The sequence below is a fragment of the Trichosurus vulpecula genome, chromosome 3 (assembly GCF_011100635.1).
Source record: "Trichosurus vulpecula isolate mTriVul1 chromosome 3, mTriVul1.pri, whole genome shotgun sequence".
In the NCBI taxonomy this organism is placed as follows: domain Eukaryota; kingdom Metazoa; phylum Chordata; class Mammalia; order Diprotodontia; family Phalangeridae; genus Trichosurus; species Trichosurus vulpecula.
The window spans coordinates 444,279,637-444,302,661 of NC_050575.1; the positions used below are offsets into that span (position 1 = coordinate 444,279,637).

Here is a 23,025-nt window from a genome sequence, read left to right on the forward strand (position 1 = left end):
CAGAACAAAATTTTGTCCAAATCAAATCTGGATTTTTAATCAGTAGTGGTAACATTTAGAATTTCAAAAAACTTTCCCAAGGGCAAAGAGTCAGCAGTACTTCAAAATTTAGAGTCCATCGTTATCAATTTACTCAATTCCAAAGAATTTGGTTACCCTTCCAACTTCCCCATAACTTTCTCTTTATTTCTTTTTAAATCACACCCCCCCCCAAAAAAAAAAAACTGAAACCAATTCTTTTGTGTTCACAATCTGGCCCCTCTTCTCTCACTTGTCCCTGAGGTTTTTCAGTTTTAATGTTGGGTGAGAGACCAGGAGAAGCTATACATGGCAGCCCCAAATTCCCATCCCCATGCTTTGGAGGCCAAGCATTTCATGCCGCATTTTTATTACTACAGTTTCCATGTCATAAAGAATAACTACATAGCATTTCTCATATCCTTTTTACCTCAAGAGATCTTTCTCAAACCACCCTTTACAAGACTCCACACCCCTTTTGCTTTCCAGTCCTACTTGCTTAAGATTCCACTCTTCATTTCTCTATATATCCCTCCAGTGGCCTTTGATTAAAGCCCTGCAAAACTGGGCCTTTCTTGTTCTTTCTCTGATCCAGCACTTCCCTTACTTCTCTCTATTTGCTCGATTCCTTTTATCTTTATTTCCCAAACATAACCCAAGACTATCTTTAGAACCAGTCTTTGCTCCACTGGTTTTTCCTTAACAGATTTCCTCATATATACATTAATTGCTAAGCTTTTACTTCTTGAGTTGGATGGTCTATTTCAATTCAGGCAACTTAACTACTACTTTACTCAAACAATTATTTCAAACTAGCTTTAAATCTGTTGATTCTCTACCAGGTAAAAATCACTTCCCTAACTAGAATTATGCACCTATTACCTTCAATAAGGGGAGAGGAGCTTATGCTGTTTACTTGTAATCTTAATCCTTAGTGCAAACCTCCAAAGATCCATTAAGATGTTTTAGCATTTCTAAAAACCTTTAAATTGTGATGTGAAATTGACAGTATCTTATATTTCAGTTACAAATTCCAATTTCTACTTCATTAATGCCACCTCACAATTTTTCCTTAGGTTGGGTGCAGTGAAAAGGGGTGGCAGATGTGGTAGCCCCCAGAGTTCTAATAGGTCTGTCACACAGAACACAAGACAGGAAGCCTGCAGTGGCTTGTCCCTTCTGTTGAGGCACAGGAGAGGGGGTCTAAGTTCTCGCAGTCCTGGTTAATAGCTTGCAAATGCCTGGTCTATTCAAATAACAGTTAAGCTCTATTATATTGTTCACAGAAGTAACACAAAGAATTTTTTCCAAATTGAATTTTGTACATTCAGGTTGTTCCTTTAAGCAAGCTTCTCCTTCTGTGGGCAAGAAGTAAGACAATTCTTTAAAATTCAAAGTATAAATTGGCTTTGAGATGTAGTCCAAACTGACTTCCTCTTCTCTGACCTGCAGTTTTGTGATTTTGAGTAACTGAGGGAGGTAGCACTGTAGTTGGGACTTTTAGCGATATAGTTGGGACTGGGGACTTAGTCAACAGAATAGGAAGATCTCTTAGGGGTATAACCTCACTGTGGAGTGGTAAATGATAAATCATTAGAGAAGATCCTCCATATTACAGTGTAAGCCCAGCACATATGTGTCAAGCTCCCTGCCCCCTTGCAGACCTTTAGACTCTCCCTCTTGGAGACTGATGGGCCCTGAACAAAGAACAGGAAATTCCTAAGACAAAGGATAGGAAATAACTCCTCTCCTGGTGGAGAAACATTCCTGCTTAGGAATGAGGGGGGCAGGGGTGGCTCCTCTCTCTGGCGGGAAAAACTTTGTTTTTGGGTCTTATAAAAATCACCACGTGGGTGAATAACGTTGGATCTCACCCATGGAGAGGATGTTTTGCCTGGGACTACCTTCCCTTTCGGGGCCTTGATCGAGCTGTATAAACCGGGATCCCCTCAGTTTTGAAAGGATTAAGTGCTGGCGTTCCCCTGAGAGGTGATGCATCTATGTCATCTGTGTCTTTGTCTGTGTCGCTGTGTTTGTTAGGAATTGTTGATTAATGTGGTTGTGGGTTCAACGTAGCATTTCCCTGTCTTTCAATAAAACCTTTATTCTTTTGGGAGTGTGTCTTGTTGCCAGTGCAAATCTGAATCCGAACCTAACCTAGCTTAATTGAACAAGTGGAGATGTTCAGATTTTTGCCTTTCTTCGTTGTTTCCTATTTCTATCTATCTAAATAGATATATGTATGTATGTATAATATGTACATGTATATACTATATGTATGTATATGTGTATATGTCTATGTATATATGTGTGTATGTATATGCATGCTTGTCCATACCCTTTTCATGCCAACTATGGCAGAAAACATAGCTATTCTACTTAATTCTAGGTAGGGACTGATTTAAAAAGCAGACTTAATCACTTCTGCATCACATGGTTTGAGTGAATCTAACCCTAAATCCTGTCTAGTGCTTTCACAGTTTATTATAAAAATGGGTAGGGGCTTCATCATCTTCTTGACCAGTTATTAACATCCATACTTGAATCAGGGAGTCTAGTATGATTTACAGTAAAATTTCTAATTTTAAAACACATGCCAATTCAAAAATTTCTCTCTGAATTGATTTGTAGTTATGTTTAATCTGTAAACCTCCAAAATATTTAATTAGATGTACTTTTTAAAATTTTAGTATTTTATTTTTCTTTAGTTATATGTAAAAACAATTTTTAACATTCATTTTTTTAAACTTTGAGTTCCAAATTCTCTCCCTTCCTCCCTCCCCACCTCAGCAAGCAATTCAATATAGGTTATACATGTATAATCATGCAAAACATTTCCATGTTAGTCATGTTGTAAAAGAAAACATAAACCAAAATAAAAACCCAAGAAAAATAAAGTAAAAAAAAGCATGCTTCAATCTATATTCAGATTCAATCAGTTCTTTCTCTGGGGATGGATAGCATTTTTCACGATGACTCTTTCAGACTTGTCTTGCTTCATTGTATTGCTGAGAAGAGCTCTGTCATTCACAGCTGATCATCCTACAACCTTGCTATTACTTTGTACACAGTACATTTCAGTTTGCGTTCAGTTGCGTTCAGTTTGCAAGTTTTTCCAGGTTTTTCTGAGAGCATCCTGCTCATCATTTCTTCTAGCACAATAGTATTCCATCATAATCACGTACCATCCCGCAATTGATGGGCACCTCCTCAATTTCCAGTACTTTGCCGCCAGAAAGGAGCTGCTATAAATACATACACACACACACACACACACACACACACATACATACATACATACATATATATATATATATATATATATATATATATATATTTACCTATAAGCCTTTTTACCTTTTTTTTAATCTTTTTTAGGATACAGACCTAGTAGCGGCATTGGGAGGTCAAAGGGTATGCATGGTTTTATAGCCCTTTGGGCATAGTTCTGCCCCTAAAGGTTCTAACAAAACTTATTTACCTTTCAGTTGTTCCCTGATTTACATAAGCTTTTCTCTTTTCAAGAACTAGCAGCAAACCTGATTGTTGCTGTCTCTTTCTCCCCGCTTTGGCTACTTGCAAACTAGTTTCACTTCCTTTTCTCTAATCAGTGAAATTAACTTCCCCCTTGCACTAAAACAATACATCTTTCACTTTCCAGGGAATACCGACCTGTGTCTTTTGATTGCTCCTCAGCCTAAGCTGGCAGTCTACCTTGAAGAAAAATTTCTCCAAAGGGTTTGTAGGGGGATTTCCTGGGTTTTCTACTGCCAATTACTACCAAACAATTGCTCCAATACACAAACAGTACATTACATTAAGACAAACAAGCAAAGTTACAACTTCCATAACAGTCTTGAGGCCTTATCTTGGCTTGGAAGAGTTTGATCTGAGGGGCGAATCAGGTCTCCATGGAGAAATCCCTCAGGGAAAAATTTCCCTAGAGTGTTCAAATATTTCCCCTAAGAGACTACCCCAAGGAACCAGCCTCCCTCCCTCAAAACCTTCATGGTTGCCAACTGTCAGGGTGGAAATTAAAGTAAACTGAGGCACAAAGTTCCAAGAATATTCAATTCATTGCTAAGTCTAGCAGTTACCAAGTAAAAGGAGTCTTTAGCTCCTCAGCAAGTGAAAGGACCCCAAATGAGGTCAGACAGATCATTTTTACAGACAAAAGGAGCATCAAAAAACTAGAAGGCAGCATCATAGCTGGGTAGCACAATATGATTGGTTACAAAGCCTGTAGTAACATAGATGGAGAAGACAATATGACTAGTTACAAATTTGAAGCATCGCAGGTGTGATGGACAATGTGATTGGCTAGAAATGTGAAATGCAAGCTAACCACAACTCCTACTTCCATCTAGGATATACTGATTGATTTAGCCCACCTGAAAGAATAACTAATGGTATATAGATAATAGATCTCTTCTAATTGTGCAGAGACAGCTAGGGGTATAGAGATAATAGCGATGGTTTGGGGTTTTTTAATTAAAGTGGTTTATAGGGAAAGTGAACTTTTAAACTTAACTCAGAGAGTAAATCTGAACTTCTGAACTCATTAACTTTTTAAATTAACTCAGAGACAAAGAAACTTGATTTTGGCAGCTGTACCAAATGTTGGCAGATACAGAATAGCATCAATTACAAAACAGAATCAATTTTATTTTCTCAATACTGAACCTTATGTTTTAAAAGCAATCCTGATTTCACTTACAGTAAACATTAATCCAAAGCTTGTATTGTTTGTTTTTCTTTTTCAAAAAGTTGACCAAGAGTCAGTGATCAGGATCATATTCCTCATTCACCACTCACAATGGAAAGGCCAGACATACTTCCAATTCTGTTCACTCCCATAGATGCAAAGCTCCCACTACTCTAACAGCTGCTGTTCATCGCTGCTTGGCTCCCTATACAATGTTCGACTGAAAATCAATGGAGTTTTTCCAGAAAATTTGGTCACATCCACTGATCCTGCTTTGACCACAATAGCCTCCTCTAACTCCCACTCAGCTGCTAGCTAGCTGGACCACTATAAATGGACTGGTTTGACCAGCCCATGCCTACCATAGTTTGGCTACCATAAACAGTACCACTTTCTCCTGTTGTAGAATTCAAGAAGAGTTCTATGAATCTTTGCTCTATATTTGCTTTGTCTTTTGACATAGCTGCCAAAGTATCTTCTTGAAAAGCAAATTCAACATCTGCTTCTCCAGTCATCTGTCATCAGATCCAATTTCAATGTAAACTCGAACAGGGTCGAATGGTAAGGAAAAAAATCATCATTTTCAGTAGCTGTATAAGGTAATCCTCTCATATGCACACAATGGCTTGTTGTACCCTGAAAAGTGGACCCACCATCTCCATATCTACGATAAGACATTCTAAGAAAACAGTTAATGAGGTCTCTTCCAAATCTATCCAACTCAAAACCATATCCATAATTATAGCCACTGTCGTCATCATTGCCTGTATACCATCCACCAGAGTCGCTTCACTTCATTCTTTCAAACCCAGGTCCTCTATTAATGCTATCATAGCCACTGCCAGCCTCAGGTCTATATAAGTACCTGGCAACTGCATAGCTATTACCTTTCTTTTTTTGCACTTAACAATATTTTATATTTTCCCAATTACATGTAAAGAGAGTTTTCAATATTCATTTTTGTAAGATTTGCAGTTCCAAATTTTTCTCCCTCCCTTCTCCTCAAGACAGCAAGCAATCTAATACAGGTTATACGTGTACAATCATGTTCATCATATTTCCACATTAATTATGTTGTGAAAGAAGAATCAGAACAAAAGGGAAAAAACAGAAGAAAGAAAAAACACAAAAAGTGAAAGTAGTATGCTTCGATCTGCATTCAGACTCCATCATTCTTTTTCTGTACTTGGATAGCATTTTCCAACATGAGTCCTTTGGAATTGTCTTGGAGCATTACTGAGAAGACTCAAGTCTATTATAGTGGATCATCGCACAATACTGCTGTTATTGTATACAGTGTTCTGGTTCTGCTCACTTCACTCAGCATCAGTTCATGTAAGTCTTTCCAGGTTTTGCTGAAATCCACCTGCTCATCATTTCTTACAGAACAATAGTATTCCATTACATTCATATACCACAATCTGTTCAGCCATTCCCCAATTGATGTGCATCTCCTCAATTTCCAATTCTTTGCTGCCACAAAAAGAGCTGCTATAAATATTTTTGTACATGTGGGACTTTTTCCTTTTTTATGATCTCTTTGGGACATAGACCTAGTAGTAGTATTGCTGGATCAAAGGTGTAATAGCCCTTTGGACGTAGTTCTAAATTGCTCTCCAGAAGGGATGGATCAGTTCACAACTCCACTAACAATGCTTTGTGTTCCAATTTTTCCACATCTTCTCCTAGATTTATAATTTTCCTGTTTTGTCATGTTAGCCAATCTGATAGGTGTGGTGTGGTACCTCAGAGTTGTTTTAATTTGCTTTTCTCTAATCAACAGTGATTTAGAGCATTTTTATATGACTATACATAGCTTTAATTTCTTCACCTGAAAACTGCTATTCATATTCTTTGACCATTTATCAACTGGGTTGTAGGCTGTATTCTTATAAATTTGACTTAGCTCTCTACATATTTGAGGAATGAGGCTTTTATCAGAAACACTGGCTGCAAAAATTATTTCCCAGCTTTCTGCTTTCCTTCTAATCCTGGTTGCATTGGTTTTGTTTGGGCAAAAAATGTTTTAATTTAATGTAAACAAAATTATCCATTTTGCATTTCATAATGTTCTCTCTTGTTTGGTCATAAATTCTTCCCTCTCCATAGATCTAACAGGTAAACTATTCCTTGCTCTCCTAATTTGCTTATGGTATCACCCTTTATGTCTAAATCATGTACCGATTTTGACCTTATCTTGGTATAGAGTGTAAGATGTTGGTCTATGCCTAATTTCTGCCATATTATTTTCCAGTTTTCCCAGCAGTTTTTGTCAAATAGTGAGTTCTTATCCCAGAAGCTGGAGTCTTTGGGTTTATCAAATAGTAGATTACAATAATCATTTGCTACTGTGTCTTGTGTACCTAACCTATTCCACTGATCCACCACTCTATTTCTTAGCCAGTACCAAATAGTTATGATGATTGTCACTTTATAATATAGGTTTAAATCTGATATGACTAGGCCACCTTCTTTTGCATTTTTTTTTCATTAATTCGCTTGTTGTTCTTGACCTCTTGTTCTTCCAGATGAATTTTGTTATTATTTTTTCTATCTCTGTAAAATAATTTTTTACTAGTTTAGTTGGAATGGTACTGAATAAGTCAATTGATTTAGGTTGAATTTTCATTTTTATTATATTAGCTTGGCCTACCCATGAACAATTGATATTTTCCCAATTGTTTAGATCTGACTTTATTTGTGTGAAATGTGTTTTATAATTGTGTTCATATAGTTCCTGGGTTTCTCTTGGAAGCTAGATTCCCAAATATTTTGTATTGTCTACAGTTATTTTAAATGGAATTTCTCTTTCTGTCTCTTGCTGCTGGGCTTTGTTGGTAATATACAGAAATACTGATGATTTATATCAGTTTATTTTATATCCTGCAACTTTGCTAAAGTTGTTAATTGTTTCAAGTAGTATTTTTAGTTGATTTTCTAAGATTCTGTAATTACACCATCATATCATCTGCAAAGAGTAATAGTTTTGTTTCTTCATTTGCTATTCTAATTCCTTCAATTTCTTTTTCTTCTCTTATTGCCAGAGCTAACATTTCTAGTACAATATTGAATAATAATGGTGATAATGGTCATCCTTATTTCACTCCAATTTTATTGGGAAAGTTTCTAGCTTATCTCTATTACATATAATGCTTACTGATGGTTTTAGATAGATACTGCTTATCATTTTAAGGGAAACTCCATTTATTCCTATGATCTCTAGTGTTTTTAATAGGAATAAGTGCTATATTTTGTTAAAAGCTTTTTCTCCATCTATTGAGGCAATCATATGATTTCTGTTACTTTTGTTGCTATGTGGTCAATTATGCTGATAGTTTTCCTAATATTGAACCATGCTGGCATTCCTCATATAAATCCCACCTGGTCATAGTGTATTATCCTGGCAATAAATTGCTGTAATCTCCTTGCCAATGTTTTATTTAAATTTTTCTGTATCAAGATTCATTAGAGAAATTGGTCCATAATTTTAATTCTGTTTTAGCTCTTCCTGGTTTAGGTATCAGAACCATATTTGTGTCATAAAAGGAATTTAGTAGGACTCCACCTATTTTTCCAAATAGTTTATATGGTATTTGAATTAATTGTCCTTAAAATGTTTAGTAGAATTCACTTGTAAATCCATCTGTCCCTGGAGATTTTTTTCTTAGGGAGTTTGTTGATAGCTTGTTCAATTTCTTTTTCTAAAATGGGGTTAAGTGTTTTATTTCCTCTTCTGTTAATCTGGGCAATTTACATTTTTGTATATATTCATCCATTTCACTTAAATTGTCAGATTTATTGGCATACAGTGGGGCAAAATAGCTCCTAATTATTGCCTTAATTTCCTCTTCGTTGGTGGTAAATTCACCCTTTTCATTTTTGATACTGGTAATTTGGTTTTCTCCTTTCTTATTTTTAAATCAAATTAATGAAAGGTTTATTTATTTTATTGTTTTTTTTTTCACAAAACCATCTCTTAGTTTTCTTTATTAGTTTAATAATTTTTTTTACTATTAATTTTATTAATCTCTCTTTTGATTTACAGAATTTCTAATTTGGTATTTAATTGGGAATTTTCAATTTGTTTTTTTTTTTTTCCTAGCTTTTTCAGTTGCATGCCCAATTCATTTATTTCCTCTTTCTCTATTTTATTCATGGAAACATTTAGAGGTATAAAGTTTCCCCTAAGAACTATTTTGGCTACATCCCACAAGTTTTGGTATGTTGTCTCATTATTGTTGTTCTCTTTGATGAAATTATTGATTGTTTCTATGATTTGTTATTTGACCCACTCCTTTTTTAGGATTAGATTGTTTTGTTTTCAATTAATTTTTAGTCTATCTTTCCATGGCCCTTTATTACATGTAATTTTTATTGCATCATAATCTGAAATGGATACATTTAGTATTTCTGCCTTTCTGTATTTGATTGTAAGGTTTTTATGCCCTAATACATGCTCAATTTTTGTGTAGGTGCCATGTACTGCTGAGAGAAAGAAATATTCCTTTCTATCTTGATTCAGTTTTCTCCAGAGGTCTATCATGTCTAACTTTTCTAAAATTCTATTCACCTCCTTAACTTCTTTCTTGCTTATTTTGTGGTTAGATTTATCTAGTTCTTAAAGGAGGAGGTTGAGGTCCCCAACTAGTACAGCTTTTCTTTCTACTTTTTCTGTAACACACTTAACTTCTCTTCTAAGAATTTGGATGCTATACCACTTGGTGCACATGGCTAGTATTGATATTATTTCATTGTCTATGGTACCTTTTAGCAAGATGTAGTTTCCTTCCTTATCTCTTTTAATTAGATCTATTTTTGCTTTTGCTTTGTCTGAAATCAGGATTACTGCCCCTGATTCTTTTTTTTTTTACTTCAGCTGAAGCATAATATATTCTGCTCCAGCCTTTTACTTTTAATCTGTGTGTATCTCTCTGTTTCAAATGTGTTTCTTGTAAACGACATATTGTAGGATTCTGGTTTCTAATCCACTCTGCTATCTGCTTCTGTTTTATAGGAAAGTACATCCCATTCACATTCACAGTTATGTTTACTGACTGTGTATTTCCCCCTCTCCTATTTTTTCCCATTTATACTTTTCTCTCTCCTTTCATCCTGTCCCTACTCACCAGTATTTTGCTTCTGACCACAGTCTATCTCAACCTGCTCTCCCTTCTATCAGCCCTTTTTCCCCTTTTCCCTCCTATTTCTGCCCTCCCTTCTGTCTTCCCCCGTATCAGTCCTGCCCCCTCCCTTTTCTTTCCTCTTCCCCCTCATACTTCCCTATAGGGTAAGATAGATTTCTATACCCAATGGAGCACGTATGTTATCCCCTCATTGAGCCAAATCTGATGAGAGTAAGGTTTAAGCAGTGCTCATCCCCCCTCCCCCACCTTCCCTCTACTGTAATAGGTCTTTTTCCCTCTTCATGTGATGTGATTTACCCTATTCTGCCTCCCCTTTCCTCTTTTTCCAGTACAATCCTTTTTGTATCCCTTAATTTTTTATATCATCACATCAAAGTCATCTTATACCCACACCCTCTATGTATACTTTTTCTAACTGCCTTAATAGAGATACAGTTCTCAAGAGTTACAAGTATCATCTTCCCAAGTAGGGATGTAAACAGTTCAATCCTATTAAGTAACATTTTTTTCCCTTTCCTATTTACCTTTTTATGCTTCTCTTAAGTCTTTTATTGGAAAGTCAAGTTTTCTGTTCACCTCTGGTCTTTTCATTAGGAAAGTTTGAAAGTCTCCTGTTTCATTGAATATCCATCTTTTCCCCTGGAAGATTATGCTTAATTTTGCCTTTTAGTTGATTCTTGTTTCTTTGCCTTTCAGAATATTATATTCCAAGCCCTCTAATCCTTTAATTTAGAAGCTGCTAAATCCTCTGTAATCTTGACTGTGGCTCCTTGATAAATGAATTGTTTCTTTCTGGCTGCTCGCAGTATTTTCTCCTTTTGCTGCTAATTCTGGAATTTGGCTACAATATTCCTTGGAGTTTTCATTTTGGGATCTCTTTCAGGAGATGAGTGGCAGATTCTTACAATTACTATTTTGCCTTCTGGTTTTAGGATATCAGAGTGGTTTTCTTTGACATTTCTTGAAAGATGCTGTGCAGGCTCCTCTGTTGATCATGGCCTTCAGGTAGTCCAGTAATTCTTAAATTATCCCTCCTGGATTGATTTTCCAGATCAGTTGTTTTTTCCAATGTGGTATTTTGCTTTTTATTCTATTTTTTCATTCTTTTGATTTTGTTTCACTGATTCTTGATGTCTCATAGAGTCATTAGCTTCCACTTGCCCAATTCTACTTCTTAAGGAGTTGTTTTTTCAGTCAATTTTTGTCCTTCCTTTTTCAAGCTGTTGATTCTCTCCTGCATAACTCTCATTTCTTTTCCCAATTTTTCTTCTACCTCTCTTATTTGATTTTTAAAATCCTTTTTGAGCTCTTCCAATAAGATTTTTGGGGCTTGAGACCAATTTACATTCCCCTTTGAGGCTTTGCATGTAGGCATTTTGACTTTGTTGCCCTCTTCTGAGTTTGTGTTTTGGTCTTCCCTGTCACCATACTAGCTTTCTATGGCCAGGCTCTTTTCTGGTTTCTGCTCCTGGGGGCACTTGGGGCATTGTCTCAAGCTTCTTGCACTGGGAGCCAGAGGCCTGGTCCCTGGCTTTCTGCGCTGGGACCTTCAGCATTCACAGCTTACCCACTGCACTGGCGTAGCCCCAGCTTGGTCACACCTGTTGTGCCACGGTTCTAGGGCTGGCAGTTTGTCTTCTGTGCTGGGGCTAGGGGCCTCACTGTTGGCCTGCTGTGCCATGAGTCTGCTGATCCAGGACTGAGGGGCTTAGGTTGCTGATCTGTGCTGTAACTAAGAGCCTCTTGCTAGCTTTCCCAGACTCCATAGGCACTAGGCTTTGTTCCCCCTTTGCCCAAGTGAGATAGACTTTTCCTGAAGTCCTTCTAGGTTTTCTTAAGTTGTAAAATTGTTTTGCTCTGTCTTTTTATGGCTTCTGTTGCTCCAGAATCCATTTAGAGGCTAAATTTAACATTATTTCTGAGGGAAACTGGGGAGAGCTAAGGCAACTTCCTGGCTTCTATTCACCATCTTGGCTCCCCCTCAGCCATTAGCTTTTGAGGGGAATCATAATGAGTTCAAATTTCTGCCCAGCCATTCTTGAAGATTTCAAAGCATCTGTGCCCTATTCTTTCCTTGTGTTTCTTTATAGCCTTTTCAGCTATTTTCTGTGAAGTAAACTGCACAAAGGCCTCCCTTGGAAGTTCATATTAACCCATTGGAAGGCAATGTTATCCCATTTGGTACAATTTCCAACCCTGAAAAACAATGGACCAATTTCTGCCCTGCTATGGCCAGGTGGGAGTCCTGTAAGATGCACAAAGCAATCATTGGCAGTATCAGGACTGTTTGGACCAGTATGCTTCAACACCCAATCCATTTCAACATTGTTCAACTTGAATACTTCAATAAATCTGTGTCCCAAAGTTTATCTGTCTTTTTTTCAGTGCCAATTTGACTTCATCTTCTAATTCAAGTTCAAAAAAATTCTTCTTCACTTGGTCTGCCTTCTTAGTTATAGATGAAACAAATGCCTGATGCCCCATTTTGAATTTGGCATTCTGAGAAGCATTGGATTTCATTGGTCAAGTAGGACCAGGGCAAGCCCTGGGCCTTTACCATAAAGTCTTCTCCACCTTCAGTGCTCAGCTTGTTCTGTCAGTGGCAGCAGTTTGGTACTTGACTTTGACATGGCTATGAATAAATGCTTGTTAATTTTTAAGAATTAATTTTAAAAGTCTAGTCAGGAAGCATTTATTAAGCACCTACTGCATGCCAAGCACTGAAGATACAAAGAAAGGGGTAAACAAAAAAAGTCCCTGCTCTTGAGGAGCTAGCTCCCATTGTAGAGAGGAAAACAGCCTGCCAACAACTATGCACAAACAAGATAAAGATAGAATAAATTGGAGAAAATCAATGAAGCAAAGGCACTATCATTAGAGCCATTTGAAAGGGGTTATTGAAGAAGGTAGGTCTTTAGCTGACACTTGAAGGAAGCCAAGGGAGCCAGGAGATGAAGATGAGGAGGGAGAATTCTAGGCACAGGAGCATAGCAAGTGAAAATGCTCAGAGATGGAGGATGAGGTGTCTTGTGGGAGGAGCAGCAGGAAGTGTCACTGAACTGTAGAGAACTTGGAGAAGAATCAGGTACAAGAGGACTGGAAAGGTAAGCAGGTTTTAAAAACCAAGCAGAGGATTTTATATTTGATCATTGAGATAATAAAGAACCATTGGAATTTATTGAATGAAATAAGTATATACATTATAAAACATACAAAAAGGCATTTATAAAGGAGAGGAAGAGATAGGGACTAGACTTGCAATTGAATTGTCATAGAGAACTCTTGCATGAGGAAATTCCCTCTACCAATGCAGGACAATACCTTTCCTGTAACTTACACTGTCAGAGTTGTTGAGGGCACCAAGAGGTTAAATTGCTTGTCCAGGAATGCACACCCAGTATGGTTCAGGGGCAAGATTTGAACCTAGATTCTCTTTGCTCTCAAGCTATGCTTCTGTGAACTCTACCATGATGCCTCAAGATAAAGATGAAATCATATAGCATTTATTAATGGCATCGAAACCCTTTTTGTTCTCAGTAAAATATTAGTAGTAGTAATTTTGTCTCAGTGAGAATGATGTAATGATGTTTCATTATTGTTGAAAATCTCAGTTTAATACTTTGTTATATAATTCAGAGTTCTGGGCCTCTATTCAGTTCTTTTAGATAATTGGTTTTAATGGCTGTCGTAGGCAAAAGGAAAATAAATTAAAGACACTTCCAAAACATCGACAGCTCCAACAGAAGATCACCTCATTGTCTATTCTCGCTAACTCATGATACCAGTTTTTCAATCCTATCTACCAATTATACAAAGAGGTTTTTTGGGTGGAAATTCAGCTAATAAATTTCCATCTTCCCTGATGTCAATCAAATCAATTGTTCTTGCAAACTAATTGGAGGTATCACATTTATACGTGTTTAATAAATGGGTTCAAAACATACTGAAATGCATCGTTTTTGCATAATTTTAAAAAGTTTAGGAAAGTCTGTTTCCAAGCTTTTAAAGTGTGCTGTTAGGAGAGTACTTACAGGTGATACACATTGTTTTGAGCAATGAAAACAAGAGCCAAGTATCCCAGAAGGAGAAGGTGATTGCAGTGTCACATTTGGCCCAGAAGCCAAGAAGGATGAGGGTTGGGAAGAGATCAGCAGATTTAGCAATCAAGAGATTGTTGGTAACTTTGAAAAAGGCAGTTTCAGTTGAGTAAGGATTCGAGGATAATTAGATGGTTGAGACCGTTGGAGATAGGAGGGATTAGGGTGCTCTCCATGGAAACAGACACATTCAGCAGAGGGGTGGGTTGGGGAAGGCAGAGGTGGAGATCTGCAGTGCAGATCACAGCCATCCATTCATGCTCATCCTGTGTTACTCATTCTTTTCACAGAAAAAAAAAAGAAAAATGGAGAAGGGGGAATTCAGTGTCTTACTCACTGGCCTTTTCCCCACAGGGAAGAGCCTCTTGGATGATAGGTGACCGCAGAAGTCACGCTGCAAATAATCTAGGAGGCAGGGTGTGAGAACAGTGGTATGGGAGTATTTTACTCCCCCAGAATTTTACTCACATAATTGATGCTGATGCATAGTTTGGGGTTAGGTTATAACTACCCTGAGGAGCTAACACCAGAACAGGAAGCCTGCAGTGCAAGGGATTGGGGGAGGGGGTATAATTGAGGCAGCTAGCTGTCACAATGGATAGAGTACTGGGTCTGAAGCTCAGAAAGACTCTTCGTGAGTTCAAATCTGGCCTCAGACACTTACTAGCTGTGTGACCCTGATCAAGTCACTTAACCCTGTTTGCCTCAGTTTCTCATCTATAAAATGAGCTAGAGAAGGAAATGGCAAGCCACCACAGTATCTTGGCCAAGAAAACCCCAAATGGAGTCACAAAGAGTTGGACATGACTAAAGAACACCTACAAAAATTGAGCTACAATGAGTAAAGAGGATAATGTGGTGGTGTTAGAGTCCAACCTAGTATAGGCTATCAAAGAAAGGATGGGATGGCACCCATCTTCCCATTCTACAGTTGGTGACAATAAGTGCCAATGGCTAGATTTAAACATGTTTCCTAGTTCCCAGTGTAATGTTCTTTCTCCTGCCCCAGGTTGTTTTGTTTTTTCCTTAGAGAATGATGAAAATAAGACCAAAGTCATGAGCTCCAGTCCTTCAGAAGAGCGATCATGTATGTAGAGCTTTCAGGTTTAAAAAGCACTTTTTCTAAGGGATCTCATTTCACCCTCACAACAGCTGTGGGGTTAGGTGCTATCATCCTTCTTCCCCTTTTAAAGATGAGGAAACTAAGACTAAGAGATATTAAGTGATGTGCCTAGCTTCCAGAGGCAGGAAACTAGTTAATAACAACAGCCAGATTTGCACTCTCTTCTAGTGCAAAGGGCTTATCTTGGTCACAGAAGAGTTTTGGAGTGCTGTAGGGAGAAGGCAGAGCACAGTTGGTTCAGTACAGCCTCTCCACAACTTGAAATCCATTTAAATCAGAGAACACCCAATTCCCAGGGGATCTCAGATGTCAAAGACTCCAAATGGAAATACCTCTACTAACATTCCAGAAAAGCAGTCCTCCAGCCTTTACCTAAAGGTCTCAAATCAGGAAGAAGAAAGTGGAACAAGCTTCACATTATGGTTCTGCTAACTTACTACCTGTGTGGCCTTGGGCAAGTTATAGAACTTTCTGGGCCTCCATTTCCTCATCTGTAAAATGAGGGTTGGACTAGAACACCATTCAGAGCCCTTTCAGTTCTAAATTAATGATCTTGGGCCCTCCTGAGGCAGGCCATTCAAGTTTTGGAGAACTCTTTAGAGGGATCTTAGAGATCATTTCATTGACTCTGATCATCACAGAGCCACAGATTTTGGACACACAAGTGAACTCTACAGATTAGCTAACCCTAAATGCACTAACCTTTTGGTTTCACAGATGAGAAAACTGAGTCCCAGAGTGGAATGAAATAAAATGACTTGGCCAATGCCATACAGCCAGATAATGGAGCTAGGAATCAAACCCAGGTCTCCTTACTTTTGGCCCCATGTGCCTTTCTATTGCTTCAATTCAGTTCAATCCAATAAGCACTTAATAAACACCTACTATGTGCCAAGAACTGTGCTAAGAGCTGAGTTTATGAAAACATAAATGACAGAGTTGATGTCATTAAGGAACTTTTATTCTATTGGGGGAAAACCCAGATTATTCTACTAAGCCCGGGTCATCGGCATCTTCTTGTCCTGAGAAGGGCGTTGGTGCAGCGGCCAGAGCACTGGAGTTGTCATGAGGAAGACCTGGGTTCAGATTTCACCTCCGATATTTACTGTGAGCACAAGCAAGCTACCTAACATCCTTGGGCCTCGGTTTCCTATAAAATACGGATCATAGTGGTACCTCCCACATGCAGTCACTGCCATGATTCTGGAGTCAAGGTCCTAAGTTCCCATCCTACTTCGGATGCTGACTACCTAGGGATTCTGGGGCCAGTCATTTCATTGCACTTCAACTGCCTTATCTGTCAAAAGAGACAGTTGGGCCAGATGGCCTCTGGCATATTCCAAGATTGAAGATCCTATGAGTACATATGATCATATGGAAGTGCGCATATATACATACATACACACATATAAATATTCCTACACACATGTATAAATATATACATACACATATATTTGTACATGTGTATATGCATATATGTATAAAATTACATGTATGAGCATGTAGATATATACGTGCATGTATACATACTAAAGTGTGCGTGCACACACAGACATGTATATGTGTATATGTATGTATATGCACATACATGAGTATATATATACAATACACTACAAGCATTAAAGTGCTATAAATCTTTCTGCTATTATTATTCGAATAAGAGTGTAAAGCTCTTAAAGTGTTATCTAAATGTTAGTTATTATCATTATTCACATAAATGAACTCTGGCATGGCTTCCAATATCACTAGAGGATTTTTTTTTCTCTGACAAAAGCGTCTGTTCTAAACACAGCAGTTTATGACCTGAGAACACTAAGCAGTTGTGTGGAACTCCACTCTGATTTTAATGTCTTCTAGTACCCCCTGGTGCTTCTATGAGTTAACGACAATGCAGCTGTCCCCTTGGCTGCCATCAGCCTTCCTATTTCTGTATTTCCCAATCCCATGATTAACAGTCAGTCTTCAGTGGGAGTTTGCTCAGTGGGATATTCACTCCATTAAACAAGGTAGTGATTTCAGTGATAACAAGGTCTTCCTCTACTTCAGCTGGAAAGATCTTTGGTCTTTAGGTCAAATTTCCTTAAGGATATTTTCCTATCTGCATTTAGAGTTTACTTGGGCTCATTAAAGATGCCATTTTGGTTCCCTGAATCTCTCCCTCCTCTCCTGGGAAGATGGGCTGACACTGCCTGAGAGCGTACTGGCAGATTCAACAGAAAGAAGGCTCTTCTTCAACAGAAAGCAGCTCTTGGGCCAATGTCGGAGTGGATTGGCTCTCAGTCCATGGATAGGAGCATTCCTGGTCATCAGGCATTGACTGCTATCCATCACAGATTTATAACTAAAAGGGAACTTGGACATCACCTGGTCTCATAGAAGGGCCCTCTGTCAGCATTGAGTCCCACCGTCTCATTTTACAGATGAGGAAACTGAGGGCCAGGGAAATAAAGTGACTTGCTCCAGGTCACCCAGGTGATAGAGGCAGGTTCTGAACTGAGGTCCAGAACCAGGGTTCTTTCCAGACTGAGGAACTTGAGACCCAAAGGAGTCAAGTGATCTGCCCAATATCACACAATGTAAATGACAGAAATGACGTTTGAACCCAAGACTTGGAGATTGAAGAGGTCATCAGGTCTAACCCCCCTCCCCTTTTTTTTTTACAAATTAGGAAACTGAGGCCAAGAAATGTGAATTCTTGCCCAACCTCACACAGCTAATAAGTAGAAAGCATGCATTCCAAGCTAGATTCTCTGACTCTCAATGCAGTGTTCTTTCCACTCCCCTACACATTTCATTAGATCCTCACAACAACTCAGTAAGTTAAACAGGGCAGGGACTATCTCCATTTTTGTGGATAAGGATGTTGAGGCCTGGCAAGGGGACATTATTTCTTGAGGGTATCATAAGTAATAAGCAGTAGAGCCCAGGCTTGAATTCACATTTTCCTACTCTATGCCTTTCCACTATACTCTACATTCTCCACGAAGGTAAACAACAGACCGCAGACCCATTGGTGAGTTGGGGGTGTCTACCCCCAGCATGTGAAGTCTTCCCCCAGCAGAACAGGCAGACAAGAACAATTTGCTCCAACGGTCATAAAGGCAGCTGAAGCAGGTGCTATGGATTGCTTAGAGCTTGGTGTAATGTAAATTAAGGTGGGACTTTTTTTTTAATGTTTTCTCTTTTGGAGCACTTATTTAATCAAGTGCCCTCGATGAGTCCAGCCTTTGTTTCTTTGACTATATTAGGAGTCTTTGCTGACCTCCTTGCCTCAAGGGAAAGCCTGGTTTGCATGGGTTTGAGTGACATGTTTGTGACACCAGAGGCTTTTAGGCCACGTGGGTTTGAGTCGCACATTGTGACACCCTTTGATCCTGAAAAAGATATGTAAACCCAGAGGTTGGCATTCTCCCTTGGGGCTCTCAGTCACTTGAAGAGTGGCGTGGGACTCTGGGCAGCCATTTTAAGAGCCCCCAGCTTGTCAATCCAGATGTTGATGCTTTCCTGGTAACTACAAATTGTGATTTGGTCTGTTTATATTGTATATGTTTGTATTTTCTCTGATGCTCAGGTTGTTGGCTTTTCCTCCCGAATTAAGTGAATGATATTTGTATGTTGGATTAAAGTAAGATTGTTAACCCCATGCAGTTATTTTCCTTAGTAAAGCATATCAAAGAGCCTGTGCTGGCAGCTCTTGTTGCTGGTCTTACACCCCACAACAGGTGCTGCTAGCCAAATTGTGGCTACACTTGGTCAGACATTGAAGACTCTAAGGTCATCCATGGTGTCCCAAGCCATCACCAGTCATCCTGATTTCTGTCTGACCATTGGACTTTTATGGCTCTGAAAGAATAAGGCTAATGACTTTGTGCAACTCACTTAAATCCAATTCATGAGCAAGTCAAGACACCACCCAGTGATGTCACTGATCCTCTTTGAAAATGAAGGACACACACTCTCCATGTAAAAGGGTTGATATTAATGGTAAGCAAAGAAATCAGGTCTCTATGTAATGCAATTTCAGATAGCTACACAACCCAAAACAACCCCTTCTTCTCAACTATCATTCCATGTACGTGGAAAGATTTTCAAAGATTGATAGTCCTTTTCAAAATGAAGGGAGTTACCCAGGATTAGATTCAGGGACGAAAGAACTTTTCTTTGTTTTTTTTTTTTTTCTGTCTACCTTAATGTTGACCCCAAAGAAGAGAAATTTTATATTCCCCTGAGAAACAAACAAGACCCAAGAGAAAGCAGTCTTCTTGGCAACTTGGGAAGGTCCTAAGTTAGAGGAAACAGTGGAAGAAGATGAAGAGAAAAGAAAAATGTATCACACAGACTGAAGCCTGGAATCTAATGGACCTATTCTATGGACTTGTGTGGCCTAGCTTATAGATAGTCTGACTAAGTATGCAGTCCTCCCATCTCAGTATGCAGTCTCCACTGTCTTCCCACTGTGCCACTGTAATCAGAATGGCCTTTGTTTTCTTTGAATGACTCAGCTTACCTTATTGAGCCTCTGGACGCTGTGGCTTGCTCTTCTGGGGCAGGAAGTCCAGAGAGCATGCCAGGAAGCAGACAACTTCCTGTGTGATGAGTCTTGGGGCTGGCTGAGGGCAGGTGTTAACGTCTACCCTAGGGGGAGGGGCCAACTCAAGAACCAATCGGCCCTGGTCATTCAGGTGGCACTTGATGATGTCAAAAACCCTATAAGAGGGGAGAGGACAGCTTGAAGAGTTCTCTTTTTCCTTTTCTGGTTGGTGTGGGAACAACAAGGAGCGTGACTCTGGGCCAGCCCTTGCTCTTGGGCCGAGCCCAGATGTTGGTAACTATGAATTGTATTGGGTCTGTCTGTTGATATTTGTAATTTGTTTGTATTTTGGTTTTGAGGTTCGGGGTGCTGGTTTGTTTTCCCCAAAACTAAATGAGTGTTTTGAACCTCAGGGTGCCGGTTTTTTCCCCTGAAGTACATGAATGAATCTGTATTTGATATATCTCTTGATGCTTGTCTCTTTGCTCGCCTGAATGCTAACTGAATGCTGGCATTTTCCCCTGAACTAAATGAATGTTGTCTGTATGCTAACTGAATGCTGGATTAAAGTAAGCTGGTCAACCCCTTCACCGTGCTTTTCTTGTTTAAGCAGATAAAAAGAACCTGTGCTTTCCTGGCCGCCTCCTGGGTGCCGGCTATGGGGAAGGAATCTTACGCCCCCACTGAAGCTGCTAGCTGGGTTATTAAAACAGCCACCAACATGTCTCCTCTTCATTCCCATCAGGTTATCTTCTGCACTGTCTGGGTCTCCACCTCAGGATGTCCTTTGCATCGCCACACCCTACCCCACGAAACCACTTTCCTTTCCCAAATGAATTTATCCAATGAAGTTTTGCATAGTTAACTATTTTGATTTGATTTTTTTCTTCATGATTCTAGTCTTATTTTTATTTTATAAATAAAAAGACCATCAGATCATAGAATTAGAGTTGAAGGGTTCTGCAGAGTTTGAATCCAATCTCTTCATTTTGCATGTGGGGAAATTAAGGATGAAGGAGGTCAACCTGCCCAAAATCACAGTGGAGTTAGAGAAATGAAATTTGAATTCAGGCCTTCTGACTCCAGAGCCAGCATTCTTTCTATTGAAGCATGCTACCTGGAAATTGAAATTTGTATGAGGAGATTTTCAAAGAAGATAAATGGAACCTGGTGGCATTAAGCCACATCTGCTGGGTGGTGTGGAAAAGTGCTGTCAAACTCAAATAGAAATGATCCCTGTGGGCTACATATTGACTTAGGAAACTACAGATCAACATTGTCTAAGTTATATTGTATTTCTCTTTCTTTCATCAAACATTTCCCAGTTACATTTTAATCTTATTTGAGCCCCACTTGGGAAGGTTTTGTGGTTCACACCTCCGCTGTTGCCAGGAATTTTTCTGTAGTCCTTTTCAGCCAGTGATTGCTGGCATCCTCTGATCAGCACCAAGGGCAGCACCACAGTGTTGGCTAGCATGAAATGTTCCAGTTTCATGACCACAAGCACAGAAGGTATCATCCATGGGATAAGCATAATTATAAGGACTGAGGGAGAATAAAAAGATGAATATGACATAGTACCAGCCTTCCAGGAGCTTACAATCTATGAAGTGAGACAAGATAGGTACAACTTTTTTTTTAATAGAACCTAAATATATGAGAGACAGGAATAAGGAGGCTATCCAAAGCCTAAGGTAAGAAAGATAATCTCTGATGGGCAGTATGGTAATAACTGAGATCTACATTATGTTTTAAAGTTTGTAAAGCACTATGCCTACATTATCTCATTTGAGTCTCATAACAGCCCTATGAAGTAAGTTATACCACAGACATTACCTCCCTCAGAATATCACAGACAGGATCCTGAATGCTGTTTCACAAACAGAGCTACTGACCTTCACAGAGGCTGTAACTTGTCCATAGTCACACAAACGGCAAGTGTCAGAAGCTAGATTTGAATTTCACCTTCCCTGACTACAAGGGCAGCACTCTATTCACTATGGCACACACTCTCTTGATATACTTGATAAAAGTGGCTTTCTCACTGTGAGTATAATTCTCATCATAAGTTGGTAGGTGGTATTGGGATGCACTCTCTAGACCCTGAGAACCCTGAAGGACAATGTATATGATCTTAACAGAAGGGACTCTTTCTAGGCAGCAGGAGGCTGAGTGGACCCATGGGTCTTTTTTTAATGCTAAGATCAGCTCTGACAAGGACAATGTATTCCATTCATTTTTTGATCCAAGAAGTGCTGACCTGAACCATAATGCTATAGCTCAGGAATTTCATTTGGCTTGCACTCATTGACCTCATAAAGTCCTTAGGAATTCTAGACATTACTGTTCTTGTTCTGTGAATTCTTTTTAAAATGTTATCCTAATCCTCAGCATCATTCCTCTTTTCTGCTCTCCATCACCCTCCTGGGTCAAAGCACATTGAAGAATGACTTGCAAGACTCTGAAGGACAGTCACATAAAGAAGAGCGCTCAGGACTTCTGCAGCCAACTTCAAGACTAGAACAAAAGGGAACTATACTGAGTTGTGGCAGAAGGTATTAAGGTTAGATGAAAGACAGAACTTTCTGCTAGGAATCCAAGGACAGTCAACAGCCTTTATTGAGTATTAGAGTAGGATTAACATGGAGATGAGTTATCATTGCATTGTAATCAACCCAGAGATCACTAAAATTTAATTAGTCAACATTGGTTTAAAATGGTCCATACTGTTCCTGAATGGAAACAGAGAGACAGAAAAGATGACCCCTGAAAGGGGACCTAAGTTGCTTTAAATTGCAGGCACAGAAAATTGACAAGAAAACCTTTTCTTCTTCATTCATGGCTCCCCTGTGGCCTTTTGATCTCTAAACTCTAACTAGCCAAGGTTGTTGGTGGTTCATATTCTTATGAAGCATCAATAAATCAATGGTTATTTATTAAACACTTACTGTGCTAGGTGGCATACTAGGTAAGAGCCCTGAACTTGGAGTCAAGAATACCTGAATTCAAATCCTGCTTTGAACACTAACTGTGTGACCCTGGGCAAGTCACTTAACCTGCTCAGCCTCAGTTTCTTCATCTACAAAATGGGAATAATCATAGCACCTACCTCACAAGATTGCTGTGAGGATCAACTGAGACATCATGTGTAAGGCACCTTGTGAACTTTAAAGCACTGTGTGAATACTAGTGGCTGCTGCTATTACTTCTATTACTACTATTACTCCACACCAGTCAAATACTAGGAGGAGGAAGACAGTTCCTGACAGTGGAATCTGGAAAGGTCTCTTAGAGGAGGGAGAGAATGACCTGAGTCATAAAGAAAATCAGAGACTCTAAGAAGTGTAGATAAAGAGGGATAGTTTTCATGGTATAGTGCTACAGTCATTGCAGGCAAAGGCACAAAA

The 23,025-nt window shown here is 38.9% G+C and overlaps 2 pseudogenes; both read right to left on the reverse strand.

Moving 5' to 3' along the window:
• Positions 1 to 4,928: 4,928 nt before the first annotated feature.
• Positions 4,929 to 11,548, reverse strand: LOC118842861 (annotated as a pseudogene).
• Positions 11,549 to 11,883: 335 nt separating this feature from the next.
• LOC118842862 lies at positions 11,884 to 21,113 on the reverse strand (annotated as a pseudogene).
• Between the last annotated feature and the right edge of the window lie 1,912 nt (positions 21,114 to 23,025).